The sequence below is a fragment of the Protopterus annectens genome, chromosome 2.part1, assembly GCF_019279795.1.
Source record: "Protopterus annectens isolate FY-2018-M chromosome 2.part1, PAN1.0, whole genome shotgun sequence".
NCBI lineage: Eukaryota > Metazoa > Chordata > Ceratodontiformes > Protopteridae > Protopterus > Protopterus annectens.
In genome coordinates this window covers 310,211,830-310,234,330 of record NC_056729.1, presented here as the reverse complement: position 1 = coordinate 310,234,330, position 22,501 = coordinate 310,211,830, and positions in this window count along the sequence as shown.

The following is a 22,501-nucleotide window of genomic DNA, read 5'->3' as shown; positions in this document are numbered from 1 at the left end:
TGTCCCACTGGTTTGTGCTACAGAAGGCAGACTAAATTAAATTTGTCATTTTTTTTCCTTAGGAAGTGAACCAATTTGCACACTGCCTAGTGGGGAGTAAATGCTTGAGGCTTTAGAAAAAGAAATAAATTAATTGATAAAGACAAAAATTGAAAGGAAAACTTAACTGAAGTATAGGTTATATCAAGCAACAACCACAGCAAGAAGTGCATTACAGTGGCACTGTCATTGTTCTCACATCTCCTTGATATATCAACAATTTAATTTCTGTCTCAAATTTTCAGAAATGTAGTTAATGTCAAATAATGTGAAAGTGGACAGTCAGCAGTTCACATGTTATTAGCAATGCTGAGAATAGTTGCATTTTAAACAACGCAATGATATCACAAAATGTGTGTAAATATGCATTTAGGCATCCCTCTGTAAAATTATCAGTTACTATAAATAAAATACATACAATGGAAGCATGGAGAACCAGTAGAACAATATTTGTTGTTGTAAGCACTTTCACGATTGAATAAAAATCGCTTCATCAGGCCAAAAACCAAATCTTAAGCATTCACTTCATAAAAACTGTCATACCCAATCAAATAACAGCTATATACACCCATCCCTAACAATCAGACATAAGAAATAGTATTAAGAAAATGGAGTAAATTAAAAATGTTTTAAAATTGTCTTAAAGACAGCAAATAAAACACACAATAATGATCAAAAAATATATTGGGTAATATAAAGATGTGCAATCATTTTATATTCACTTCTTAGTTAACCTACACGATTTCAAAATGGGTTTTAAGGAAACATACTCATTATGTCCAGACCCCCTATTGGACCACATCCTCAAAAATCCATTCAAGTTCAGCTGTTTCAGTCTTATTCCTTATATCACCTAACCTGGAACTCATATATACCCTGTCTATAACAAAACCTGAACTCATGAGAGGCCCGTTTTTCAACTATATGTTTTGCCAAAGCATTGCACATATATAAATTGTCTTTCGGCTTTTCCCAGTTAGGGGTCACCACAGCAGAACACCGGTCTGCTAATGATTGACAGTGGATTTTTATGGTGTTGAGTTGCCAGCCCAACTCCCAACCTTCAAAGATGGCACATCCATTCACGCACACACATACCTGCATGTCTTTAACATCACTCAACCGCAGGAAGGACATGCAGATACAGCCGACAATCAAACGGGAGAACCTCTTGCTGTGAGGCGACAATGCTAACCGCTGCACCACCGCAGCCCCAAAGCATTACACATGTGTTGTATATTAATGCAGTAGATATGTTCCCTAATACATTCTTTGAACCTCCGGTTACTCTTCCTAATATAGAAAGATGAGCAGGTGATACAGTGGGCCAAACATACAACATCCTTTCTGGTACAACCAGCTCTGATCCTAAAATTAAACTTAATACCAGTATCCGGGTTGGCAAAACTACTGCTACTATCAATATAGGTATAGTAACAGCAGATATTGCAGGGAAAGGTATCGAAAACATCTCTCACTACTTTAGGTTTCCTAGTTCTACCTGGGTAACATAATAACATTTTCAGCTTTGTCTTATTTTTAAAGGTGAATGCCCCTACATTCACCTACAGTACCTTTAATCTTATCATCTGTAAGGAGTATAGACCAATGCTTTCTAATAATGCTAGAAACAATATAACACATTAGGGCTGCGGTGGTGCAGTGGTTAGCATTGTCACCTCACAGCAAGCAGTTCTCTGGTTCAATTCTCAGCTGGAGTGCCTTCTGTGTGGAGTCTGCATGTCCTCCCCATGACTGAGTAATGTTTAAAGACATGTAGGTAGGTGTGTGCATGAATGGGTGTGCCTTCTTTGAAGGTCAGGCTAGCACCTCAGCACCATAAAAATCTACTGCCAATCATTAGCAGACCGGAGTTCCGCTGTGGCGACCCCTAACCGGAAAAAGCCAAAAGACATTAGTTTACTATACTGGAGAGAGAGAGAAGTTAAAACCTCTCTCTTTCCTAGCATTAGTATCACTTATACAAAATTTATTAATAGCTCTCGAAAAATAAGGTCTAGCATGTGATGATCTCATAGGTTCATAGGGGTGTGTACTAGGCTAATGGCTCTGGGGCCTTTACAAGCCTAGCCCATAAAGAGCCCTGGCATTGTGCCATCTGCTGTTAGTTCCCAGTGCCTCTATCAAGTAGAGACACTGGCGTGATCCCTGGGGTGAACTTTCTGTTTCCCATCCAATCATCAAGATTTCTCTTGAAGAGGGCCAGTGAGGTGCTCTGCTTTACATGTATGGAAGTCTATTCCAGAGCATGGTCAGTCTCTGGGTTATGAACCTGTCCCTCCAGCATGTTCTGTTGATTGTGGTAATGAGGTTGAGGTCTCTGGAGTGTGTGGTGTGGAGGGACTGGGATTTCTTTAGATGTAGCAATTCTAATAGAGCTGGGTCAGACATGGCTTTGTAAGTCAAACAGAGGTTGCTTCTTAGTAAATGATATGAGACAGAGAATAGCTGGAGTTTTTTGAGTCTGTCCATGTAGGACATGTGTTTAAGGCCTAGGATCCTCTTTATGAGGTACTTTTGTGGTCTCTCCAGCTGTTGCACATGCCTAGTGAGGTACATGCCAAATGAGGCATTATATGCTATGATTGGTCTAATGAGGGAAGAGTAGAGAGAAATGATGACCTCTTTATTCCTGGATGCAAACCCTTGGTAATATGATGTGCCACATAAAAGGACTTTCTGACCACAGTGACAATGTGGTTGTTAAATAAAAACAAATAATAACAACACAGGAGGCTCAGATGCAAAAGTTTACTAGTGTACACCAGGAGGCAAAAAACCATACAAGTACAGAGTTTTGTCTGACATGATGCAGGAAATACACAATTTTATATAGTCTTACATTCAAGCTGTGCCCACCTTACTGACGTGGTTAGTCACAGGGCACCTACATCACTATGGTCTACAATATTCTATTCATAAGAAAAAGCTGATGTTATACATTTTAAAAGTTTTCCCATGGGAATAATACAGCCTTGCAAAGCACCTGGTTCGTTATAATGTCTTTCTGTAAATGTTACTCTTTCAAGGTCTCAGGCTTGCTCGAATACAATAGTCGGTTCAATCTTGTAATATACTTCTTTGTTCTTCTTGCAACTTTACTTTAGCAGCTGTGCCATATCTTTGATAATATTCACAAGGCCAATTATCTCAGAGGAAGGAATAAGAATATTCAATGCTTTATGCATTTAATTTCCTGACCCAGCAGATAATCATTAGTGAAAAACATAAGCTTGCTGAGCTGGCTACTGCCAGGGCCAGAGTTCAAACACACTGCAGCTCCAAAGCTTCAAGCAATTACATGTAAAATCATTCTTATTGCCATATTGTAAATAGAATAAAATGCATTATATACTATTTGCTTTAAAACTAGCAATTTATACATGTTCAAATACATATTTTTCTAACATTTTCCTCCCTTTTAATACTTTTTATTCTATTCAGAAACATAAACAATGTTATATTGTCCCCTAGCCTTCTCCTTTAAGGACTTTCAACTAGGCAAGTCATTTAGTTTATATTTCGGAAAAAGTTTTGTCTGGAATCAATAGTTCCAATTCAATGTCTTGGTACAAAGTTTCAGTTACAGATATATCAACAAAATCTTTGACTAATCTTTTCATACAGGGGATCCCACAACAAACACATGCTCCTAATAGGAGCAGACCAACACAAATAGCAATCAAAATATTCATTAGGATAGAACCCCACCCACCAAACAGACTCTGGAAAAAGTTCGTCAGTGGGTTTGGGCCTGGTTCAGTCATGGTCGATACCTGCTGTATTACCTCTAGGTGATCATTAATCTTGTGTCGATTGTCTGGTATGAACGCACAGCATTCTTCTTTGATAAGCGTGCACGTACTACCTCTCGCCGCTAGGGTGAAGTCAAGAGCCATTCGATTTTGTAGCACAACAGTTCTCATTGCATTCAGTTCATCAGTCACTAGTTCGAGAGCAGAAAAAGTTGCGTTACTCATTACTTCGAGAAGCTTCAACAGTTTTCTCAACTCTTAGATTGATTTGACTGCTCCGTATGCTGGAAATATTCCAGCCCAGGATATAACGCTGTCACTCAAGTCCATATGAGTCAATTTTTCTTTATATTTCACGGAATGATGGTTCTTCCAACCAGCTTCAATCTTTCCCATTGGATATACAGGTTTCCCGATTGGATCTTCAGGTTTTCGGGCTATATCTCTTACATTTCGTATCTTACCTAGAGGTAATTCTGCAGTATGCCTTATAGCTGGAACCAGATAACCCAAAAAACAACTGCCGGACCAATTCTCAGGTAGCCATTTGTATGCTTTTTTCCCACAAACAAAATAACAGTTTTCTACTTTGGTACTGATGCGGGTTAATTCTGAATGAAACATTTTCTTGTCTATAACAGACAATTGTTTATGCAAGACAGGATTTCTCTGCACTTCACTTAATGTTGTTTTCATTAAGCTCAAATATGAATCATAATTTGCGTTACAAATAGTGCTTTTATCTTTAGTTTTAATATAGCATTTATAAGATATAGTTATGTTACAGTTACTCCAACCCACTTGGAGTGTATCATTCTTATAGAAACATACAATTCCCTCTGTGTAATAGGCAAATACAATGCAATTTTGTCCTGTGATCTTACAGAACCTGTATCAAAAGTAAATTTTCCCAAGTCTCATTTATCCCCAAGGGGACAGCGGACATCAACAGTCCTCCATATGCTGTTGGTATGGCAGTACAAACCCAGCAATTTGAAATGTTCATAGTCTCTACATATACACGCTGCATAGCTAGGTATGTGTTAAAGTTTGGATGCCAGTCTATAGACAGTTCATCACGTTTCTCCACTTTCACTTGTGTGGTTATATGTAGGAAGAACCACAACAAAAGGAAAGTCATCACAATCATAGTCAATAAATGCATAGTTAGCAAGATGATTAAACAATATCTTCGGGGTTGATCTGTATTTTTACTCATCTCACTCTTGGCCATCCTGCCTTTGTTGTGTGTCAGTCACAAAATGTTTATCAAGCTGAAAATTCTTTACCAGTTTACAGTGCATCAGGTGGACCCAGGACGACCTCTCAGCAACTTTGACTGCAGTAGGCATCGTCAACAGTACCTGGTACGGTCCTTCCCACTTTGGACTCGCCCAATTCTTCCTCTTCGTGACCTTCAACCACACCCAGGACCCTGGGGTCAGCACTGCTTCCAACGATCTTGTCTGTCTTTTATCTGAAAAAGAGTTCAACTGCAAAACAGTTTTATTTGTTAACAGTTTCCTCATATAATTAGCTAATGAGCTGTCAGCCTCTAGTTCCACAGGCATGAGAGCTTTCCACTGTGGCACATAATATGCCCTTCCAAATATCACTTCAAAGGGGGTCAAACCCTTTACATTTGGAACTGTTCTCATGCTCAGCAGTGCCAAAGGCAAACAGCAAATCCAATTCTTCTGTGTATCATCTATTAATTTTCTCAACTTGCTTTTTAAAATTCCATTGTATCTTTCCACAAGTCCTGCAGACTGTGGGTGGTAAGCACAATGATTCTTCAAGGAGATCCCAAAGAATCTCTCAAGTTGGTGAATCGTCTGATTCACAAAATGTGTCCCATTGTCACTATAGATTCTTTCCGGTATGCCAAATCTAGGAATTATTTCTTTTATTAGGGCCTTTGCCACTGTTGCTGCATCCGGATTTTTAGTTGGAAAAGCTTCTACCCATTTGGAAAACATGTCTATAATTACTAAACAGTATTTTTTCCCTTCACATTTGTTCAGTTCTATGAAATCCATACAGATAGTATGGAACGGATATGGTGGTATAGGAAAACTCCCTTGCTTGGGTTTGAATGCTCCTTGTGCATGATGTTTGTTACAGACATGGCATGCTGCACAAAATTTTTGTGTAAAGTTTGTGAATCCATATGTTTGGAATATTCGATTTACTAACTGTACCATCCCCCCTGTTGAGACATGGCACTGCCCATGGCTCAAAGCTGCATATCTAAATAAATTAGACGGCAATATTGGTTTTTTCTCTTTGGAGATATACAGTCCATTTTCGAGGATTGCACCTCATTTCTCCCATTTCTGTTTCTCAGTTTTTGTAGTTAATGTCTGCATCGTTTTTAACATTTCTAAATCCAAAATTTCAGAGGGTTGTAATTCCTCGGTTAAAAGTAAAGTTTCTGAGTCTGAGGCTGCTTGCTTTGCAGCTGCATCAGCTTTTGCATTTCCTTTTGAAATTGCATCCTGTTGTTTTGTATGAGCTAAACATTTACAAATAGCTACTTTAGTAGGTAACTGAATGGAATCTAACAAGTTCAAAATAAGTTGCGCATGATTAATCGGTTTGCCAGTAGATGTTATCATTCCCCTATTTTTCCATTGCTGTGCAAAAACATGCACTGTAGAGAAAGCATACTGACTGTCAGTATATATGTTCACACATTTATCTTTTGCTAGAGTACAAGCCCGTGTTAAGGCTATCAGTTCTGCTGCTTGAGCAGACAGGTTATGCTGTAGGGGTTGGGCTTCTAAAATCTCTGTATCTGTGACTACTGCATACCCTACTAGATTTTTCCCTGTAGGACCCTTTCTGCATGAACCGTCCACATAAAATGTCACCTCGGCATCATCCAAGGGCATATCAGTAAGGTCTTGTCTGGGCAAAGTTATTTGCTCAATTTCCTGCAGGCAACTGTGTGGTGTGCCATCCACAGGAGTTGGAAGTAACGTTGATGGATTTAATGTTGTACAACGTTCAATTACCATATGAGGTTGGCTCAGCAGTATGGTCATACATGAAAGATGTCTAGCAGGAGATAGATATGCTATTTTCTCTTGCAGTAAAATTATCGCGACTGCATGAGGCACTCTCAATGTGAGAGGGTGGAACAACACCACTGAGGCCGAAGCCTGTACTGCCATTGCAGCTGCGACTACTGCTTGCACACAGTGAGGCAATGATCGTGCCACTGGATCTAACCGTGATGAATAGTAAGCTTATCCCCATGCTGTTGCATCAAAACTGACGTCATGTATCCCTGTTTACAATCTACGGTCTGAAAAAATCTTTTGTGGTAATTTGGAAGTCCTAAAACTAATGATGAAGCTATCAATTGTTTTAGTCTGCAGAAAGCTGTTTCTGCTTCAGGTGTCCATTGTAATACATCTTAAGCTGCCATTGGTGTTTTATATATTAAATCAGCCAGTGGAGCAGATTCTAAAGCATAGTTTGATATCCAGCTTCGACAAAAATTAGTCGTTCCCAAGAAGGACATCATTTCCTTCTTGGTTGCTGGTTTGGGTACCTGTAAAATCGCTGTTTTTCTGTCTTCGTCTAATATTCATTGGATATTACATATCCTAGGTATCTAACCTGTTTTCTCCAAAGTTGTAATTTACTTTTGTTTACTTTGTGTCCTTGTGCTGCTAAAAATTTCAATAATGCTATTGTATCCTCCCTGCATTGATGCTGAGTAGGGGCTGCTAGCAAGATGTCATCTTCATAAAGTAGAATCTGACTACCTCCTGGTGGAGTAAACCCTGCCAGGTTGCTTGTCATTTCTTGTGCAAATATCGTTGGACTTTCACAATATCCCTCTTGGTAGCAGTATAGGTATATCTTTTACCCTGAAATGTAAATGCAAACCAATACTGGCTATCAGGATGTATAGGTATTGAAAAGAAAGCATTGCTTATATCTACCACAGTAAAATATTTTTGTTGTGGTTTCAAATCATTCAACAAGGTGTGTGGGTCTGGCACCGTAGGTGCTCTGGGTATTATTGCATTGTTTACAGCTTGTAAATCCTGTACCATCCGCCATTCCCGTTTGCTTTTTAACAGGAAATAGAGGGTGTTACATGGTGAATCAAGAGATTCTACCAGTACTCCTTCCTTGAGTAATGCTGCTATTATAGGCTTGATTCCTTGCTCTGCATCTTTCCTCAAGGGGTAATGTCTTTTTTGTGGTCTAAATGCTGATTTTGGTGTAATAGTTACTGGTCCTGCTGTTTGAATAAGTCCTACATCTGATTTACCTGTTGACCAAAGAATATCTGGTATATCACACAAGGCTTTTTCTTCTTCTTCTAATAAGAATGCTAATCAGCTGTCTTCACTAGTTTGTAAGTGTACAGCTGGATGTGTCTGTGTTAGCCAATTCAATTTCTGTTTTTGTATTCCCTGTTCTGATAATTCTAAATCAGTTTGTTTTTCCCATCTTGTTACTTTTTCTCCCAAGTCTGCCCATCTCACATCCTTATTCTTTGTCAGGCTGACATGTGGTAGTCTATTAGATTTGTACAGTGTCATGAATTCCTGAGGTAGTGAACAGCTTACCACACTGTTTCCCTCAGTATCCCAATACAAGGTTCGTAATACTAATCTGTTAGCAGGATTTTTGAACAACTCTTGCTCATATTCTTTATCAGGTCCTGGCATGCTACAGTAGTATAGAGTACAATGTAACAAATGCTGTTGGTCAGTGTCAAGGGAGGGGGCCTTACTGATGGCTACATTCATCAGTTCTCCGGTTACTGCCCCTGGACCAGTAGTAACTAGGTCCTGGCTGTACCAGTAAAAGGTTTCACCCTCCGGTCGCACCACAAAAGTATCCATTTGTCTTTGTGCTTCCATAACCTGCATAGTGGGAACTACCGCTATGCCAAATATCTGCATAAGATCTCTTCCCAGTAAGTTTACTGGACATTTTGCAGAAACTACAATTTTACTTTTCTGAGTCATACCTGAAACAGGGTCAGTTATTGCTATATCATGGGAGAGTGGCTCACTATATAGCTGTCCATTTGCTGCTTTCACTAATATATAGTCAGGTGATTCGGAATTTTCTGGTAACTTTGAAGGATGTATCAAAGTTCGTGATGCTCCTGAGTCACACAAGAATTTCACTTCCCTTCCTTCCACCAGAAGTGTAACTTCCGGTTTTGTGTCTGCCAAATAGAGCTCCAAGCTCAGTAATGCCAAATCTAAAATTTCACTTTCTTCATCCTCTACATCTGCTTGCACTTCCTCTGTTCCTTCCACTACATTTACATTTGCCCTTTGTTTGTTTTCCTTCCCTGATGATTTCTGATTTTCATCACTATCATATAGTCAGTCCTCATCACCTTTATTTTCTGTAGTCACCTTTTTATTTAGCCTGCAATCCCTTGCTAAATGTCCTTTCTTACCACACTTAAAGCACTCACCTTTCTTTTTTCTTTCTTCAAAATCTTCTGACCTTTTGTCAGATTGTCTATTTCCCTGGGTATTTTTCTTACCCTTTTTACCTGACTGTACTATAAAGACCTCTGCTCCGTCTTCAGCTGTGAAGACCTGTGTCTTCTTTTTCTTTTTAGTATTAAAGTGTCTTTCAGCATGTCTGGCATATTCAAGTAAGGCTTGTAGCCTACTTGTTCGGTGATCTATCATATGCTTTGTAATAAAGCTACTGATAGGTGCAATGCAACCTTTCAAAAACGCATTTTTCAGTTGCTGTTCATACGAGGTATCATGTGTCTGATTTTCAGGAATAGCCATACCACTATGGTTGTTGAAACATTCCAATAATCTACCATAATACCCATCTACAGTTTCATTCTCTTGTTGTATGCATTGGTTAATGCAAGTCCAATCTGCTCTAGGTTTCCATTTTTCAGAAATTCAGTCTGTAAGACCTTTCACTCTGTTGTCTAATTCTGCATCATTATGTGGGAGTGGTTTAAGCTCTACATTTCGAGGATTCCAGGTGCCACAAATCATGTGCCAGTCTGGACCCACAATCTGTCTAACTACCTTTTCTACTTCTTCCCCATTCAAGTGGTAACTTAATCTCATACCTTGCAAATCTTGTAAAAACTTTGTGTAATTGATTTTTGGATGAGGGATTCCCTCTGTAGCTTTCCGAATATCTTCCGGTGTCCATGGTCTATATACTAGAAGAGTTGGGTCCTGCCCTTCCTGTCCTGCCTGAGGATTTGGTACCTCGATTAGTGGACAGATTTCTTCCTCACTCTCTTCTAGTGTGTTTCTCCCTATTTGATATAAGTCTGTGTCCCCAAGTGTTTTACGTGTCCGGGACCTAGTTTCAATAGGATCTCTAACAAATGGTTTTAGTACTCTTGTAACTTCAGGATAACGTGGAAGTGGACCAGCTTGTCCTCCTGCTTCATATCCTGAAAAAGGCATTGGAGGGGGCGGAGGGGGAGGGGCCATCGCTATTACTGTATTATTATCCTCTTTGTCTAAAAATAATGTTTTTGCATTTTTAGTTTTCTGTTCCCTTCGGTTTACTTCCTCAATCCACCTGTGTGCCTGAGGAATGCCTAATCGCTGTTGTTTTTTTGCCTGACCTTCTGCGTCAGATTTAAGCTGTTTTAAAAGTTTAACTAATGAAATCTTGTTTAATTTACCGTCAAATCCGTATTTATTAACCCATTTTGTATAATACCTTACATTATCAGTCCGTTGTAATTGCATATGTTTTGCGTCATCAGTTAGGGGCGGATCTCGCGATTTTTTAGTGCACTGATTTCCCACTCTAAAGAAAATGTTACGTAACCCTTTTCACCATGTGGTATTTCAGTTCCTTACACAGTTTACCTAGAATAAACTGTTTCCCTGATCTCTGACAAAATATACAGTAATTTCCTTTTGTCCCTGATCCATATAACAAATCTCTGACAATGACATTTACTGTAACCTAGTCCCTGATCTAAAACAGAAAAAATGCAAATATCTTCCTACCTGAGCCTCCTGGGTCGACCAGTTCGAGACCGCTCTTTGGCCGCAGATCAGAAAGTGGCCAGCCTCTCAAGACGACAATTCAGTCGGAGGTCTTTGTGTTTCAAGAAGAACCGTTTCGGTAACTTCTCCTGCGCAGTATTCGACCTCCGATACACTCTGATCTGCAGCTTACCAAGGGAATTCCGGTCCAAGGAGGACCAAACTGTTAAATAAAAACAAATCATAACAACACAGGAGGCTCAGATGCAAAAGTTTACTAGTGTACACCAGGAGGCAAAAAACCATACAAGTACAGAGTTTTGTCTGACATGATGCAGGAAATACACAATTTTATATAGTCTTACATTCAAGCTGTGCCCACCTTACTGACGTGGTTAGTCACAGGGCACCTACATCACTATGGTCTACAATATTCTATTCATAAGAAAAAGCTGATGTTATACATTTTAAAAGTTTTCCCATGGGAATAATACAGCCTTGCAAAGCACCTGGTTCATTATAATGTCTTTCTGTAAATGTTACTCTTTCAAGGTCTCAGGCTTGCTCGAATACAATAGTCGGTTCAATCTTGTAATATACTTCTTTGTTCTTCTTGCAACTTTACTTTAGCAGCTGTGCCTTATCTTTGATAATATTCACAAGGCCAATTATCTCAGAGGAAGGAATAAGAATATTCAATGCTTTATACATTTAATTTCCTGACCCAGCAGATAATCATTAGTGAAAAACATAAGCTTGCTGAGCTGGCTACTGCCAGGGTCAGAGTTCAAACACACTGCAGCTCCAAAGCTTCAAGCAATTACATGTAAAATCATTCTTATTGCCATATTGTAAATAGAATAAAATGCATTATATACTATTTGCTTTAAAACTAGCACTTTATACATGTTCAAATACATATTTTTCTAACAGTGGTAGTCGAAGGAGAGGTTGCTGTCAACCTTTGTCCCCAGATCTCTTATAATGCCTTCAGTGTTCAGTGGGCTCCCATCAATGTGGTAATTAGTGGGAACTGAGTTTTTCCCAAAGGGGATGATGACACAATTTTTGGCATTAAACTTAAGGTCATGGTTTTGACACCAGTCTTTGGTCTCGGTGAGGCCTTTCTGTAGGATATCTACATCACTTGAGGAGTTAATAATGGCTCCCAGCTTGCAGTCATCTATGTAGTTGGTCAGCCAGAGTCCCTCCGTGTTGGCCTGGACTTCTGAGAAGTATATGCAAAACAGGAAAGGACCCAGGACTGATCCCTGTGGGACTCCACTCGTGACTGGTCGGCAGTCTGACTTGGAGTCCACTACTTTCACACTGTGTGTTCTATCTGTGAGCCAATTTGCAACCCACCTAACAATATAGCAGTTGATGCCTAGTTTGGTGAGTTTATCAATAATTCCTGAGTATGGAATGGTATCAAAGGTCTTGGCCAGATCAAGGTAGGCTGTATGAAATGCCTTACCTTCATCCACTGCTCTGGTGACTGACTCAAAGAAGTCAACCAGGTTGAGCAGGCATGATCTACCTTTCACAAAACCAAATTGTGTGGGATCTAATGTTTGGAGATTCCCTATATCCTTGTTAATTAGGTCCATGATGATGTGCTCCATAGCCTTACATATCTGATTCATCAGGTTAATGGGGCTATAATTTCCAGGGTCTGTAGTTGCTTATCCTTTATGGAGAGGGATGACTGTAGCAGTGTGCCATTTGGTAGGGAAAAAGCCTGAGGTGAGGCTGTGAGTGAACAGAGCACATAGATGTGGTGCCCCTTAACTTTGTAATTCATGTAGAATACAGCCAGGGATATTGTCGGGTCCAATGGAAGCTGTATTTTTGGCCTTAGACAATGCAGCTTTAACCTGTGCTGCAGTAATGCAGGAGAGCCTGGCATTCTTCCGGTATTGAGATTGGTCTTTTAGGGGGGAGAGAAGGGTAAAGTTGGCACTGAATCTGTCGGCCAGTATGTTGGCAATATCTGTTGGCTCAGTATAGGAGGTACCATTGTGCAGTAACTCAGAGCAAATCTGGGTATTTCCATGGAGATTCTTGATATAACCAAACAAGGCTTTGTGGTTGTTTTTAGTGTCTGCCACAATTCTGCCTTCATAGCTGGCTTTGGAGGTTTTGATGAGGGATCTCAACTTTTTGTTGAGGCTAATCAGGGAATTTTTCCAGTCTTGGGACTTCATCTTTTTCTGCAAAAGTTTCTTCTGAGTTTATTAATGGCAGGGGACCACCAGACTGGCTTCCTTTTTTTGGAGGAGAGCGTCTTGGTTCTGTTGAATATGGCTAGTTCCATGCATTTATGTATGTGTTCGTACTGTGCATCGATGTATGATTCCTCAGTCATGCATCTAGTTTCCATTTGCATGGGTGCCATGAAGTTAGCCACCTCTGTTTTTAGGAGTTCAAAGTCAGGTTTGGAGAAGTTTTTCATGGTGGATACTTTTGCGAAGGGTGTGGGTGAGTTGTGGATTTCCATGGTGATTAGTTTGTGGTTGGATCTAACCAGGGAGGAATTGACTACTGGTGTAGAGCAATGGTTCCCCATGTTAGCAATAACCAGGTCAAGGATGTCGCTTCCTCTAGTGGAGGTAAGAATGAGCTGGTCCAGGACATTAGAATTGATGAATTCCAGAAGTGTTGTGCCAGTGCATTGATGCTTGAGTAGTTTTCCCAGTTGATGGAGGGGTAGTAGAAGTCTCCTAGTATGAGAATGTTGGGCTGGACCTTGACAGATTCCAGGGTGCTTAGGAACATGGAGTGAGAGTCTAGAGACATGATCGGGGACCTATAGCAGGCTATGACCTAGATAGCAATCTTACCCAATGTTAGTTGTACCTGAAGTATCTCAGATGCATTATGCTGGACTACTAGTTTGGAGGTGTGCATATCCTTTATGAATATGGAGACACCACTGCCCTTGGAGCTTCAGTCCATGTTTCAGGGCTGAAAGGTGTGGATTGAGTTGTAGCCTGGTAGTGCAGGGGTGCTTTCTGCTGCTTTAAACCAGGTCTCCATTACAGCACAAATGTTGATTTTCTCCATTTTGAGGAGTGTTTTGAGTGAGTGCATCTTGAGATCTGGACTTCTAGCACTGAGCAGCATAACCCTCAGATTGCATTTGTTTATAGCTGTTACGGTGGTAATTTGCTCTTTGGAACTCCACCTAAAAAAGACACTATAGGGGTGGCAAGAACCTCAGCCAGTACCCGGAAACCCAGGGGTGACAGATGCAGGCCATCTCTGGCAAAGCATCGAGGTCTGTCATTCATGTCATCCCAAGCAGACAGATACCGCATCTCCATAGAATGACACCAGAAACTTAGCCAATTATTGAAGTCATTCATTTTTTGTTTGTACTGTAGTATCATTTTGTGTGATGGTAGGATACTGCTCAGGGCTGGTATCATACCTGTCTGGGCCACATAATCCGAGAGCTCCACCATGTCTCTTTTCATGTAGTCCAGGGAGGTGTGTCTCAGGTCATTCACACCAACATGAACAATGACAGAGTCATTGTACTTGTTGTGGAGTGACCTGAGTGCGTGTGTTATGTGTTGGATTCTGGCACCTGATAGACAGCTGACTGCTTCCTTCTCCTTATTCAACCTAGCGAGTGGGACATCTGTGTGCCTCACTATTGAGTCACCTATGATTAGTGTATTGGGCAAGATGTTTAGCCTTAGGGTTTTAGGTTGAGGAGCACACTGTGTAGGTGACCTATGTGTCCTGTGGTTTGTGCTGTGTTGCATTGGTCATGTGCATTTCTATCTTGGAGATCTCTACTATTTGGGTAAATTTTTATTGAGTGCCTCCATGAAGGTGGGTGGGTGGTTTGTGTTTTTATGTGAGAGTTGTGATAGTGGGTGTTCTGGAGGGCTATGTGTTCCATGTGGTGTGGTGCAGGTGTTGAGCTTCTCCTCTTGACCAGCTAGTCCGGTCTTGAGTATGCCTCCAATTTGGTGATATAAGTGCATCTCTCACAAGTCTGAGTGTTGGGAAGTAAGAGGAGAGGGTTGTCTGTGTACATGAGGCAGTTGCTATACTGCCTCAGAATACCCAAGTGCACCAGGTTAATAAGAGAAAGCACAGGGAACTGCCCTTTAATCATGCCAGGAGGGGTGGTCATAACTACTAAGTACTGGAGCTATTTCTGTGAAGAACGACTAGTGCTGATGGCTCTTAGGTGTGCTGTTATAATTGCTACAAATACCTGTTGAAGTGCAAAGCAATTAGGCTACTTGAAGTGCAAAACATAAAGAACTAGCAAAATCTAAGGGAAAAACTGAACAGCAGACTTTCTGGCACCAGTAATAGTTTACCTCAACTCAGCATGAGTACTTAACACTAAACTCTGCTTCACTTCTTTCCTTTTATATCCCCAGTGCATAAAATGGTTCTTCAAAGTATTAGCAAAAACATGCTGAGGATGCATGCTAGTCTTATGTAAACGGGAGTTGTTATAACACCCCTTCCTAAACAATTTTGTATCAAAAGACATATCATCACATCTAATCACCTCAACATCTAACAATTCAATATTAAAAAAATGAATATTTCAAAGAAAAACATAAAAAAGGTGTAGTGCTATGTAAATATTCAATAAAACCCAAAAGGTTAGTAACCATACCCATCCACAACATAAATATATCATCCACAAAACGGGAGTAGAAACTAATAAAGTTAGAAAAATAATGACAACCCAGCACATAAGTATTCTCCCATTTGGCTAAGACCATATTGGTGTAGGTATGTGTCCAAGATGTGCCCATAGCTACTCCAGAGGTATGCAGAAAATATTCATTGTCAAACAAGAAAACATTGTTTTCAAGTACAATTTCAAGAAATAAACAAATCAAATCAATATGTGTTCTATCAAGCATACTATGTTCATTAAGGTATGCACAAACTAATTCTAAACCCTCCTTATTAGGAATAATGGTAAATAATGATACAGCATCCATCGTAACTAATAGGCAATCAGTAGGTAGTACATAAGTACTAACATGCTCATATAAATTCTGTAAAAAATTAGAGTCTTTCAATACAACTTCAGACTTATCTAGAAGAGGTCTGATCTGTTTCTCTATATAAATAGAGAATGGTTCAGTTAACCATCCTCACCCAGCTACAATAGGCCTGAGGGGGGTATAACAGGGTCTTTATGTATTTTAGGAAGGCCATGAAAGGTAGGAATACATGGAGCCTCCACAGTCAGGTAATGTGTGTTTATTACTTAATCATTTATAAGCTTCCTTAACATGTTTCCTTTAAGTAACAGAAGAAGTGCACTTTATTATCAGTCGATACATTATGGACGTGTTACTATTATCATTTTAATAAATGTTTACACATGGTGAGATTGTCTGACTTTTATGTCTGTGACAGGGCATCTCTATGGTCAAAACCTGAGATTAGAATAGGAAGTATATCAAGCTAATGATGAAATAGAATAATACAGCCAGTTACAAGCTGTAGAATGAGATACTATATAATAAATCAAACATGAAATACTGGAAATCAAACATGAAATACTGGCAAGTCTTAGATAATGCAGACAGGATTCAATGTGTTCCTAACATTAGGTTTGGAAACAATAAAATAAATCAGATGGACTGCTAACTGTAGACATCTCTGGGGCATACCTTGTGTTCTTCTGTACCAGTTTATCAATGATTGAAGTATCTTACATGTCAGTGAACAGTTGGTGATGTTAATTTGTCAGTATATTCTATACTGGTTTGTCATGTTGTTGTGTAATGATATCTCCAAGGTTACATGACATGGAAAAGGGAAAATATATTTTTATCATCTTTTCCTTTTTCTCTGAGGTGGCACCATATTTGTGGTAGTATATAAAGAGATGGGGGAGGGGTAATGGAGATCCCCCACAGGGGTGTGGGTAGGGAAACATCCCCATGAAGAACTATGCTTGACTACAACTGTACCATTTTTTTTTCAAATTGGAATGATAGTGTGGTATACTTTCCAGAGGCTTAAAGAGCCTAGTTTCAATATTTTGCATCCCAGATAAGGAAGATAGCATGTTTCATTATACATCCACTTTTCTCACTGGTTGCTTTAAACCTGCTGTCATGGGTCTTAAAATGAATACAGAAAATACATTTAACGTGCTCTCAGTAAGAGATGTTTATTGTTTCTGAGATACTTTGATATGGTTGACTAACTACTTGAGTGTAACTGTCGCATAATGGAAATAAAAAGAACTGAAACCAAAATGTATGTGTCCTTAAGAGCAATAGGACTGATTACATTTTTCAAAAGATCCACTGCAGTGCAATAAAATATATTGCATGATTACTGGCCCTGACTGTCTTATTGTTTCTCTTCAGTAAGTGTGTTGCCACATACTCACTCATGTTTCTTATCAGACCGCTCTTTCTCACACTTTATTGGCAGACAAAACCGGTGGTAGTATCGTTTTATTCATGTTTATAGAAATATTTCACTAGCTGCACCAGGAATGATAACATTTTATGACCTGTGATTTGTTATCAGCTTGTCATGTCCATCCGGAGAACAACGGCTTAATGAATTGGAGCCACAGAATTGTATATCTTTTTCCTGCAGACATCAATAAATTGATCTGCTAATGTCATGCATTATTTATCAATGTATATATTCTTAAAATGATAAAGATGCTCATATACCAGCTCACAAAGCTGTAAGAGAAAAAGGCACTTTCTGGCATTGCGTTTGATGCCTTTTAGTAGAAGATTATGATTTATTAAGTCTCATTTTATGCTTTCCTTTCCCACTTATTGTTATAATACCTTGGTTGATCAGGCTATCAAATGTTCTGACTGGGGATGGGACTCCTGTATTGATCTTTAGAAAACTATAATAACATGAAATCATAAAGAAGCCAGATGCTTACTTTAGAATGAAGTGTTGGATTAATATTTTATCAAAGCAATACATTTAAGTGCTGTGATTTGTGAGGTTCATGTCACTGTTTCTTTCTCACACACACACTCACACACATGCGCCATTATTTATTTATTTATTTATGCATTCATTCGTGCATTGCTTCGTTTATTTGTTTGTTTACTGGGGTAGTGCACTGATCAATATTGACTAATTTCAGGCTCAGCCCGGGTGAAATACAAAACAGTTCACAAACAAAAAAGGCAAAAATGTAAACAATAGCAGAGTTGCTCAGTTTAGTTAGATACAAAAACTATATATGTTTATTATAGTAAATATGCAGAGTATGATCTACAATATTTACGTTAGTTTCTAAAGTGGAACAACCTTCAGTAATTTTGTGAGTGGTACAGGGAAGTGGAAATGAGAGAGAGATAATGTGTTAGATGATATGTCCAGTGTTGAAGTAGGAGCATTTCACTTGGATGAAGAGGTACAGAGAGTGTTATATCCTCACAGCAAGAGGTTTCCTAGTTCGATACTTGGCAATGGTCAAAGTCAAAGTAAACTTTATTGTCAATCAGATATACACACAGTGCAAGCTGAACAAAATTATGTTGCTTTGGTCCCAGAGCAAGACATAACAATGAATACATAATCTGAGTGACAGTAAGACTAATCCACATACAGTAATAGTTAAAATATTAACAACACAGTAAATTACCACAATTGGACAGGATGACATTAGACAATATTATACTAGTAGGTACCACAAGACTATGACTTCACATTGTGGTTGCTTAGAATATTGCACTTCATCAGTTGTAGTATGATATAATCTGTTCATATTGTACATGTATGGAGTGGTGACTCATACCTGACTATTGCATACTCAGGAAGTAATTGCATAACAATCAGGCTAACTGTACCAGTTACCAAAGCAATTTGTCAGAGTGATTACTATACATGATACTTCACACCATGTGGCATATTGATCTGATTATTTGCTGTCATGTCTGGTATTCAAGTTCAGCAGGTAAAAGGAAGATGCTCCAGTTCAGTCTAGATGTTTTGCAGTGTAAGCTGCAATACCTCCTGCCTACAGAAAGGCATACATATATGCCATAGGCAGGGTGAGTGGGATCATTGATTATCTTCCTAGTCCTTCCCACACATCGAGTCTCATGCAGATCATCCATGGTTGGGAGTGAGGAACCAATGACTTTTTCTGATATTCTCACTACCCTCAAGAGAACCTTGTGGTCAGATACTTTGTAGTTACCATACCAAACTATGATGTTATTTGAGAGGATGCTCTCTATGGTCCCCCTATAGAAGGCTTTGAGGATGGACTAAGACAGGCTTGCCTTCCTCAGTTTTCATAGGAAATGGAGACATTGTTGTGCCTTCTTCACTGTGTGGCTAAAATAAGTTCACCAGGGTAAGTCATCTGAGATGTGCACCCCCAGGAACTTGGTGTTTTTGACTTTTTCCACTGTCACCCTCTTAATTTCCAGAGGTTGATGTATCTTCTGAGACCTTCTGAAGTCCACTATTAATTCTTTGGTTTTGCTTACATTTAAGGCCAGATTGTTGTTGTTGTCTCACCAGCCTATCAGATGCTCCACTTCAACCCTGTAGGCTGTTTCCTCAGCATTTCTGACAAGATCTACAACATTGGTATCATCCATGAACTTGATGATTTTGTTGGATTCATGTTTGGCCATGCAGTCATGCATCAACAAGGTGAACAGCAGAAGACTCAGGACGCAGCCCTGAGGGACATCCATGCTCGGTGTAATACCGATTCCCACACATGCATTTTGGGGTCTGTTGATGAGAAAGTCCAGTATCCAGTTACATAGGGGGGATGTTGATGCCCAGCTGGATCAGCTTTGATATCAGATTCTGGGGGACGACAGTGTTAAAGGCAGAGCTAAAATCAATGAACAGCATTCTGACATAGCAATTCTTGTTCTCTAGATGTGCCAAGGATTTATGAAGTGCTATAGTTATTGCATCAGCCATGCAATGGTTAGATGTATAAGCAAACTGTAATAAATCCAGTGTTGCACGTAGGCTTGAAGAGATATGGTTCTTGATCAACCACTCAAAACACTTTATTACTGTTGATGTAAGAGACTGGCCAGTAATCATTTAGGCTTGTCGGTTGGGATTTCTTGGGTAAGCGGATGATTGTTGCATTTTTGAAGCAACTGAGTACAATGACTAGTTACAGGGAAGTGCTGATTATATCTGCTAGTACAGTGGCAGTTGGTTAGCACAGTCTCTTAGAAAACTTTCCATAATATTATCAGGACCATCTGCTTTTCTCAGGTCTATTCGCATCAGGGTCCTCAGAACATCAGATGTTCTTAGACATAGCGCCTCCTCACCATGTTTGACAGGGAGCTTATTTGGAACAGTGTTGTTGTCCATGTCAAATTGGCTGAAGGAGATAAATAGTTTGTTCAGAAATTCTGTGTTGTCATCACATGGGGAGGATGCAGGCCTGTAGTTGGTTATGGCTTGTATGCCTTGCCAGAGATATCTGGTGTCCCTTTGGTCAGAGAAGTGTCCCTGAATTTTATGTCCATAGGTCCTCTTAGCACCCTTTATAGCTCTACATAGATTTGCTTTGGTCTCTCTTAGAACATCTGTGTCTTTTGATTTAAATGCAGCATTTCATGCCTTTAGAAGCTCATATACTTCACCAGATAGCCAGGGCTTTTGATTAGCACACATGGTAATACATTTGCTGACTGTTACATCATCAACACATTTTGAAATATAGGCCATTACAGATTCCATGTGCTCCGCCAGGTTAATATGGTGGTTCTTTACAGCTGCCTCTCTAAACACCGACCAGTTTGAACATTTGAAGGAGTTCTGTAGTGCCAAGACTGCTCCCTTAGGTCATATCCTTACTTGTTTGGTTGTATGTTTGCCCCTTTTCAACACTGGTGTGTATGCAGGAAGCAGCATGATGGCCAGATGGTCTGAGTTGCCCAGATGTGGATAAGGAGCTGCTTTGTAGGCCAGTTTCACATTTGTGTACACCTTATTCAGATTGTTGTCCCCCTCTTCTTGCAAAGTTCACATGTTGATGGTTACAGGTAATACGGATTTCAAGTCAGCTTGATTTCTGGTGCCATCTGTGTGGAGTCTGCACATCCTCCCTGTGCTTGCGTGGGTTTCTTCTAGGGTCCTCTGGTTTCATCCCACATTCCAAAGACATGCAGTAGGCAGATTGGACACTCTAAATTGGCCTTAGATACAAGTGTGCATGAGAGTTTCTGGTGTGGAAGAATTACTACAGCAGGGCTAGCCACCCAGCAGTTTAAGCCTTGGCTCTAGATGATTGTCACTGTTGACGTGACACCATGACCTCATGTGCAAAAATGGAAAAAAAGGGGTCATGGATGGATGGATGGATGGATGGATGGATGGATGAAAGAGATGCCTTTTCAACTGCATTCTGAATTTGGGGTAAGTGCTGATTTGATTTAAGTTGATAGTGAGAACTTGCCACAAAGAAGCTGTCTGAGAGAAAAATGCATATGTGCAGTGCCATGTAGCTTGGTTTTATGGGTAATGAGTGTGGGTGTGTTTTGTAAGTAGTGTCTTAGGTTGTTAGCTGCAAGGGGGTAAATCTCTGGAGCTGGATTCATTTGCAAAGTAGGTAGTCTAGGCTAATACCAGCTTCACTTTGTTTAGGTGAAGATAGTGGACAATGAGGTCAAATGCCTTTGTCAGGTGTCTAAATAGGGCAGTTGTAAGAAGGTCTTATATCAATGTCTTGCAGGGTGTCATCAGTTACGGATCCAGAATCCTTGCTGTTTGGGGGACAGGGTGTGATATTGCTGGATGTAGTGAAAGAGTTTTGTGTAGACAATTTTTTCTACAGCTTTATTAAGAGTTGGGAAGATGGACTCAGAAGCAAACCTGTGTACTCTGCTTTTGTTCTGTATTGCTTCTTATGGTCTGCAGATATAAAAAAAAAATACTAGGAATTAACAGAAAGCAGGGGATAAATGCTGCTCTTGCATTTACATGCCTAGTCTGACTACTGAGGTAGGACTTGAGTCATGATAGCAGGCTGCCTGCACACAGTGGTAGAAACGGATTACTATTAATATGTCGAGTGTGCTTTGTGTGAAAATGACAAGTGCGGTATTCAGAATGCAGAGATACCTTTAGAAGAAGATTGAAATGTTGACTCTGGAAGACCAACTCTAGTACAGCATTCATTACTATGCAGTCGACCTATACACCGCTGGCGTAATACGTAGTATGGAAGATGGTGCATACATGGATGATGTTCCAGATTGAGATCGCGGTACAGTGAGGATTGGGAGATTTACCCTTTTCCACACTTTAGTATGATCTCGGAGTTGAAATATAGAAGGGCAGGGACTGTGGGGGGCACAGCTCTCCACAGGGGGGTGCAGGGGGGCTTGCCCCATGCAAATACATGACTGCTCAGCACTGTGCAGTATGGATGTGGTCTGTATGTACTGCTGCAAAGGGGATATCAGACTTCAGAAGTCAAATGTTACTTCTCCTGAATTAGTGTCTGATATTCCAACCTACATAGTATTCCAAACATCGAACATGTAAACCGCACTTTTGAACAGTATACATTCTGATGTTCAGTGTTTTAATAGTAAACCGGTAGAAACACATGTGCATCTATGCAAAGGATTAGAGACTTTCTAAAAGAGAAAACTTCACTAGTACCACCTACTTTAATATTAACACTGATCACTCTAAAGCAATATGAAAGAAGAGTATTCCCAA